The 9,100-nt window shown below is 44.0% G+C and overlaps 1 long non-coding RNA gene across 1 annotated transcript; it reads right to left on the bottom strand.

Moving 5' to 3' along the window:
- Nucleotides 1–4,777: 4,777 nt before the first annotated feature.
- On the bottom strand, nucleotides 4,778–5,195 carry LOC102295657. Its single transcript, XR_315799.3, has 2 exons — nucleotides 5,114–5,195; nucleotides 4,778–5,035 (listed from the first exon to the last, which is right to left on the bottom strand). It is a non-coding gene; the product is annotated as an uncharacterized LOC102295657 (long non-coding RNA).
- Between the last annotated feature and the right edge of the window lie 3,905 nt (nucleotides 5,196–9,100).

The raw sequence follows: 9,100 nt of genomic DNA on the forward strand, positions 1-9,100 counted from the left end.
ACCGCCAGTCGAGTGGGGAGTTCATTTGATGGAGAGCCCTGCTTGATTTGTTTGTGGCTCCAAAGAGGCTTACGACACGCAAGCTGCCCCTGTTCTGCTCTGATAAATGGTTCTGGTGAGAGGAAGGAAGGAGAAAAAGTGTGTGTGAGACCTCGCCAAAGACTTTGGGGTTTTTCACAGCTTAACTATATTAAGAGACAATCCCCCACAGACACGCACACACACACACATGCTACACACATACATATTAAACTGTTAAATATGAATACACACTCACGTTGAGTCACAGAGATTGAGCGCAATTAAGTCCCGCTCGCACCGGAGGAGAAAACAAATTTATGGCTCTCCGCTGAGTTTGTTTTGTGCAAAGGTGCCTCATTGTCTCTTCATCTGCAGACAGCAAAACTAAAAAGTGCCGAAAAGCTTTAGGCCACATCAATATTTCTGAGCAAAAGTATGTTGAAAATGTTCAACTTGTAGAATAAAAGTGGATAACTCAGAAAGTACATTACTGTGCTCAATTCAGCAAACTAAAATGTATCTTTGCAACAGCTAAATAAACAAAGCATGCTAAAATTAGATTGTAATAGAGTGAAAACTAATGCTTTTAACTAGCTAACAATCAAACAACCCCCTATGAGCAAGCACTTGGCAACAGTGGGAAGGAAAAACTCCCATTTAACAGGAAGAAACCTCCAGCAGAGCCACAACCAGTTAGGAGTGAGGGGAGTCACGTGGCAACAGCTCAACACATTTAAGCATGTAGACAACCTGCTGAAGTTCAAACTGAGCATCGGGATGGATGCTGATCTGCTTGGATTCTCCTGCACAACCATCTGTAGGCTTTATAGAGAATAGTCTTAATGTCTTAATGTCTTAATGCTTAGTCTTAATGCCAGGGGTCACAGGAAAATGACTGAGCTGATGGGAAGGCAACAGTAACTCCGATAGACACTTGTTACAGCCAAGGCATGCAGAGCAGCCTCTCTGAGCGCACATCAACCCTGCAGCAGTACAGGACCACACTGGGTACCACTACTGACAGCTAAGAAAGGGGAAGTGAGGCTATAAATAAATAAAAAGCATAAAGGCGTAGCTCCATCCTGATTTGTATCAGAGCTTCGGGCTGCTGCTGGTGGTGGTGTAATACTGTGGGGGTGTTTTCTTGGCTCTTTCTTTGGGCTGTGTAGTACCAGCTGGGCATTGTTTCAACACTACAACCTGCCTGAGTATCGTTGCTGTACATATCCATCCTTAATAATGTACCCATCTTCCAGCAGGACAGTGCGCCGTGTCACAAAGCTCACATCATCTCAATTTGGTTTCTTAAACACGACGGTGAGTTTGATCTATTCAAATGGGCTCAACACACCAGATCTAAATTCTTTGGGATACGGTGGAACAGAAGATTTACATCATGAATATGCAGCAACACATCTGCAGCAGTGTGATGCTATTGTGTCAACATGGACCAAAATCTCACGAATGTTTGCTTTACCTTGTTGAGTCTTTGTCATGAAGAATTAAGGCAGTTCAAACGAGGGTCCAAAGTTGTACTAGAAAAGTGTACCTAATAAAGTGGATCGTGAGTAGCTTTGTGGAAATGTCTAAAGCTCATTATAGGAATCAAACCAGAAATGAGTAACTCCAAGACAAGGAAACAGAAGTGTAAAAGCAGCGACTCTTCCAGGTTTACGGACACTCCACTGTGGGGTGAAGTGATTTCCCCTGTGACGGGTTTGGTTCTGTCTCTTGTAGCTGGGTCGACTCATTTAAATAAACAACAAGTGTGAACCTTTTCTGTTCCGACACCAGAGGAAAAGGTGGTGCTTTTTCCCATCTTCCTGAAGAGCGTGTTGTGCGTTTGCTTAGTAACACAGTCTTTTTTGTCTTTTCCATGCCAGCCATGTAGGCCTCTAATTGAATGTTACCTGTTCCACCCAGTCAGGCTACGGCAAAACACTGCCACAGCCGATTAGCTCACACTGCAGCTATGCTAATGGTCCGTGAACACACGCCTGTTCACGACAGTGTGTGTGCATGCGTGTCTCCCTTACATCTGCTCCCCTCTTTGTCTCTGAGACTATTATGTGTAATGAGTGAGCATTACTATAGAGACCGGCTGCTGACAGGCCACACAGACTGGAACACCGTGGTCATGCAGTTGTCCCACCGACACACACACACACACACACACACACACACACACACACAGTCCTCACGTCAAGACTGGGCAGGGAGTGTGTGCCACTGGAGCACACAGATTTGCTCCGGCTGATGGCAAACCACAGCAGTGGAGCCTGTGGCGGCCTGCATTTCCTTTAATATCCTGGCTAATGTACAGAGAGAAGCCAGGGCCTCTAGAAAGCCACTGGATCCCAGCCAGACTTCCTATCCTACCACCACACCAGTCTTATGTAATGTTTTGATCAGTACAGTAGGCAGCGTTTAGTGTGCGAGATGTAAATGGGACTTATATGTGGACATGGCAGTGTCTCAGCTCGTATGAAAGCGCCCCATATGTCTGCTGTTTTTCTTAACTAATAGCTTGTGATTGGACTTCTGGCATTACATGGCCTCATATTAGTAAAGTTTTACTATTACTTTGAGTTTTACTTGCACAGAGCCTTTACTTCGACAGTCAAGAAGCCTAATTTACTGTATTTACTCCAGTGCTATTACTAACAGACCATTGCTACGAGGTCCCTTTTGCTTTTTTAATTTAAATATGAAATATCTATTAGAACCTTATGGACGGACAACATTTGTGTAGCTAAATCATCCTGTTTGTCAGTCACATACTCAAAAGCTCTTCATGCAGGTATTTGCATGCATTTAGCTGGATTTTCTTGAGCAGTTAGCCTTTCATTCAGGACCACTTGAGTCAGAAGAAGATTGTTATTTCCATGTGCAGTAATTTATTTTTTGTGGTACGGCTCTGTTCTGGGACCTCCCCGCCCTTTCAAACTATAAATGGAAAGATTGCAGCAAGACCCCCGCAGTACACAACAGAGCAGGCGTCAGCGACAGCAGGAGGGACACTGATTAAGTCAGACGCATAACCAAAAGGAGGAAATACAGTGAAGGGGGTTGCAAAGCAGCTTGCAGAGGCAGCAGCAACAGTTGGCAGGACTAAACATCTTAAATAGCAGGTTTGTGTGCTGTAAATTTGTCCCCAGGGTTGGACAGTCAGTGCTGGAACATCCCGAACATTCGCAAACAACGAGAACTGTAGTGCATGCCACTGAGCCACCGCGTGCCCTGTCACAGCTTAAATTAAAGGAGCATTTTTGGTCATGCCAAGTAACTCTACACTGGAGTGCTTTACACAAAATATTCCTGCTTTTATCCTAGGATGAGACACAAATCCCTTTGGGGATTGTATCAGGAAGGCTATCCAGCATAAATTTTGGTTTGAGCTAACACACAACACGTGTGTTAGCTCAAACCAATATGCCAGATTTATCTCCCAGCAACTGTGTTTCTAAAATTCAACTTAAAGTTAAAAGGTGTCTGTCTTGACCAAAGCATGACCACCGTGCCACAGACTCAAAGTTAAATTTTCAGCTTTACAACCTTAGACTTCTATGGATATCTTCCTTCCTCATAACATCTCAGTGCAGAGTTAGGCGCTAAGGGTGTTGATTAACACACAAAGGCCACATTGATTAACAGCTTCCCAGTACATATCAGTGGCGCCAACAGGTGTCTGCAAGGCCTCGTGTCCTCTGCACTGAACCTCTGTGAACTGTGTGTGTGCTGTTGGTGCCTTTCTAGAGCATTTTTAACATAAAATTATGGTTTGCTGTGTCATACAGACCATCCAAAAATTGTTTTATTAATGTGTTACTTAGCACCAGAGATGGGCAGTAACGCATTACTTGTAACGCATTACTTGTAACGCATTACTGTAATCTGATTACTTTTTTCAAGTAACGAGTAAAGTAAGGGATTACTATTGCAAAAACGGTAATTAGATTACCGTTACCTTCCCGTAGGAACGCTGCGTTACTGCGTTACTAAAACCGTGATTTTTTGCGAGAATATCTCACGACAGTGAGGTAAGCGAGTGACAGGTGAAAATAGAGCAACAGGACCGCTGAGTCTTTGACTTTATTTATGTCTTGCTGTGTTTTACTTGCATCTATTTGAAAGAGTGAGTGTAAACACAAAAAATATTTTATTTTATGTGCTGGAATGTGTAGAAAATAGGTTTAAATGTTAAACTAATTTATTCAACTCAGAGAATGTTGCATATAATTAAATTTTTGCTTGATGCATAAAGTTAAAAGATTAAAACTGATAAAACAAGTTTTAAAAAGAGACTTTTCCATTTGATTACATTTTGCATTATGGATTATGTAGAAAAAGTAGAACTGGGCTGAAAGATCTATCGCTTTATCACCTATTCAGGTTGTAAATCGTGTTTTTAAAAAGTAACTAAGTAACTAAGTAATTAATTACTTTTGAAAATAAGTAATCAGTAAAGTAACGGGATTACTTTTGGGGGGAAGTAATCAGTAATTAGTTACTGATTACTTTTTTCAAGTAACTTCACCAACACTGCTTAGCACTGATTAGCTGATAGTTTTAATGATGCAGGTTGTTAATCAATCCTTTTGTCCATACAAGTACATTTCTGGCTAAAAGAAAAACGGCACAAAACTTTATAAGTACAGAAAATCAAAGCTGTAACTACATAAACTTTACACTTTATGTTCTTCATGGGATATATCCTGGTTTTAACAGAAGAACTCTTCAGATTTAACTCTATATCTGTCACGGGCTGCGATGGCAGACCGTGGAGTGACAGTGAAAGCAGGGCCCAAACGCGAGACTCTAAGTGAAGGACAGTGGATTTATTTACAGGAGGTGAAAAACACACAACTATATACAAAATCCCAGCACTGTGGTCCCGTGGTGATTCTCCCTGAATCCCACACAGTGCAGATGTCCGTGAGAAGTGAAAGGTGGCGACTCCAAAAAACTCCAATTCCCACACCGTGACTTTAGAGGCGTACTCCGCTCCCGATTCCTGGTAACACAAAAGGCAGAGGGTTAGCAGGGGATCTGTTTCCTCGGAGGTTACATAAAAGCTCACGGCAGTACTGACGAGTTCTGACTCAAGGATCCAGCGTCGGCCTCAGCTCAGCTGCAGTCCTAAATGCCGTTCCTAGACGAGCGTAATCTGCTGCAGTTGGCAGAGGACGACGAGCGGCAGGGGCGGCTGTCTCTCGAGTAGACCACTTCCGGGTTCGCAGTCTCCTCAGCGAACCCACACCTCCGGAAGCTCACACAGAGACACATGGAGAGACGGAGAGCAAACCAATACAACACACGGAAAACATAAACATAAACATACACTGAAAATGCCTGAGCCCTGGGTCTCTAGACCCAGGCCATGACAATATCTATATTTCTATATGAAATGACTCTAACTTTGGGTTTCAAGTGGTGCAAAAAGGCGAACGTGAAGGGGAGATTGGCCAAAGTAAAAAAAAAAACCGGTTAACTTTTTTTGTTTTCCGGGCCCCATTTTTTCGGGTTTTTTTTAACGCACCTCCTATAATATGATCCCCTCTTTCCAGCTGTAAAAAGCAGAAAAACGTGCACTCGTGTATTAATAAGCGCTGTGTTTATCATGGTTGGTTCAGTAAAGGATGTAAGCAGCAAAGATAAGCCACAAGATAAAATCATTAAAAAAAAAGGAAGACTTCAAAGCCGTAATACGCAGAGATGATGGAGTATTGCAAAAAAATTGGGGGCGTAAGTGGTGGGGGGTGTATGGCGGCCTCGACCACTCAAATGCAGCATGCTTTCATGCGTGGACCTTCATTGCAGGATTCACAGCAGCTGGAGAAACCGCATCTCCTCCCATGGAGCTAGGCCAGGGCCACAGCCAGACCCGAATAAGCATAATCTTTTTTATACCACAAAAGAAAAAGAGACTGAAGGAGAGGGAGAGGGAGGTGGGGAGAGGACGGTTTAGAGTGCAGCAGTAAAAGGGAGGTTGTCTGCATGGGGGTTTAAGGCCATGGAGCTGAGGAAGGAAACCACAAGAGGATTACAAGCGAGGGGCTCTGTGTTTCAGTTAAACTTTTCTCTCTCTCAGAAACCGTTATATAGACTTGCTGACCCTCTCTCCTCCCAGCAAGAGCTTCCTGCCTCTGTCTACCATACAGAAACCCTCACCCGCTTTGAGCCAAATCACACCTCTCACCCGGACTGTGGCAGTTCATGAATTACTCCGCAGAGAGGTGTTCTTGCCCAGACTCACTTCCTCGCCTCCTACTTACAGCTTGGGGGAAAGGGGGGTTGGGGGCGCACAGATTTCTATACTCTGAGTTTAAAACTGGCAACTTTTAGGCTGGCTGTCACCAAGTCGCTGAGTAGGCACTCCTGAGGTTTGCCTGTCTGACAACCTGGGACGTTGCAGCTGCTTCTGGCACTTTGATAAATGGCAAATGAAATAAGAGTGGAAATAGGAGAGGAAAGCTCCCTCGCTGCTGTCCTAAACCGTGTTATTCCTCCTGTTCCGAAACTTCCTGTTGACCTTGGTCATGTGACAGGGATGACTGCGGCCGGTCGGGATTGGCTGTTCCGGCCTCGTCTGGTCAGGTCTGGTTTCTGTTCCCGCGAGCTGCGCTGGGCCCCGCTCTACTCGCCTGCCCACAGAGGTTGGTGTTAACAATGGGTGAATGTTACAGTGAGTGTTTTTGCGTCAACGCAAGATAATTGCACCCTGTCCAGCGGTCATCCTTGGAGCAGAGCTATATGCAGTCCGTGTATTGACTTTAGCTTTTTGGACCCTTTTTGGAAACTTAGCTTATGTGACATATTTTGACTGGCGAGTGATGGGCCTTTTTCTTGTTGTGACAATTGGGTTCACACTGAGGTGACGGAAGTGGCTTTGACCTGCTTTGTCTGAGTCTCCTTGCTTTGAACAGTTTAAACGTGCTGTCTTTTCACAGTGTTTTGTGTCTTGTAACAGTTTACAGTAAGGTCCTGACCACCTACACTGTACAGTAGAAGGCACAGAAGTCATTCCAGCTGTTCTGATTTCGCTGAAGCCTTTGAAATGGAGCATTTGGCTTTAAAATAAATGTAATTAACATCACACTTTTCCCCTCCTCCTGCATTTATTTTTGTATTATTTGCTGTCTCTTTATTGTTTATAAAGAAGGAGTTATTTCAGCAGCATGGCTGCATTTCAGAATAAATACATCTGTCCCCTCTGTTTGGTGTAACATAACATTTCTACTCATCTCTGATCTCTGCAAATCTGGAAGTCGGGAAAAAGAGAAGAGAAGGAACATCTGCAAAGAGCCTCGGTAATTATATCTAAAGTTGTGGATAAAGGGGGGGGGGGGGGTTTTAGGGAATGAAAATAAGAGGGGTGAACAGAGACAGAGGGGGGGTGGAGACAAAAAAAAATGTTCTGACTGTGAAATGACTGCCAGATTCCTATTTGTGCGTCTTGAAAGGCCTGTGTCTCTGCCGCTGCATATGGGATGTGGGATGAGAGCTCTGGCAAATCAAAGGCGTGCTGGATAAAGATCTCTGGAAGCCCGTGCTAGTAAACAGGCCCATAAAAGCGGCTTGAGGGGTGGAGCGTCAAGGAAAAACTTGAACATCTGCCCACCTCCAATAAGCCAGAGCTTCTGCAAGCATCAGTTTCAGCTCTGCGCATGGCCCGGCCCGCGGGGCCAATGGTGGTTTGGAGCTTCATCGTTGTATCTTATCCTCTGATTAAGGGCTATCAGTCATGCAGGGTACTACTATACCTCTGATGGATTTTCCAACTTATCTTCCCTTCTTTTGCTCTCTTTTTTCATCATTTTGTTCACCACCCTGCGACTAAACTCCTCTCCAGCTGTCAACATTGCCTTTCAGTCTATGTTATGCACATCTTGAAGGCTTAATTTCCTCACCCATCCCGCCATTTTCTGTTATTATGACCCACCGGTTGTCTTTAATCTAATCCACTTAATTCTTTTTCCAGCAAACAAGGCCCATTCCTGCAGTAGCACTTGTAGCATTAGTGCTAAAGATCCAAAGACCTGAGTCAGCAGATCTCCTTTGGCTCTGCAGCTGCTTCATTTTCGCACTTTATCGCTGCCAACCGTTATTGCACGTTATGCTTTTTTTGGTAGCTCCACCAAGGATGTAAGTGTTTGTGACATTGTGACTGCGGGGGCTGAAGGGGGTGAACGTGCTGAGGCCAAAAAATGTCATTTGCAGCTCCAGTGTTGGCATCCGTCCTGCAGTTTGTCTAATAAGGAGGGGGGAAAGGAAACAGGAAGCTTTTATGTGAGCAATATATTTCACACCACAACCTCCTCCCCATGTTTTTTTTTTTTTTAATCTAACATCAGCTTAATATATAAATCGTCGTGTCAGTATTTGAAATTGTGGAGCTATTTGAAAGTTGAACACTCCTGACAGACAATAACGTCTGATCAAAATGTTCCAAAGTTCTTCAAAAGCTTTAGAAAAATTTTTTTTTTTTTAAATTTACATCACGCATGACGCAAAATCTACCCAATATTTCATATAGCCTGACTTTGTCCCCCTAAATCTTCCCCTGTGTCTGATGCAAAAGCGTCTCCCAACAATGAGCGCTCTGTGTGAAGGCAGACAGTGCAGTGCCCTCCAGTGGTGTGGCAGTTTAAAAGGGAACCTTCAGTGCAGAACAGTCTTACATGCATTCCTCCTCGGTCGCAGTTAAGCGCTCCTGGCTGACAAAGGCACACACAGCAGCTTGAAAAAAAAAAAAACTGTTTCCACCACAGTCTGAGGAATGTTTATCAGTGGTAAGCACACTGCCCTGGAAGCATATGGTGTGGTTTCCCTGCTTTGGGTGCACGAGAGGTGAACTTCAGGAAAAGTCGTATGATCATAGGAGACCTAACGGCTGGTTGAACATGTGAGTTTTGGTAGTACATTCTGCCTCGTGCTTTCCACCTATTCGGTCATACACAAAGTGCAGTATTATTTCTAATCCTTCAATTTTCACACCTTTATTTTAAAACACAGGCATGATTTAGTGCCTCATCAAATGACTGTATACACACACACACACACACACACACACACACAC

Source organism: Haplochromis burtoni, unplaced genomic scaffold (assembly GCF_018398535.1).
Source record: "Haplochromis burtoni strain Fernald_Lab_line unplaced genomic scaffold, NCSU_Asbu1 Contig_55, whole genome shotgun sequence".
Classification (NCBI taxonomy): domain Eukaryota; kingdom Metazoa; phylum Chordata; class Actinopteri; order Cichliformes; family Cichlidae; genus Haplochromis; species Haplochromis burtoni.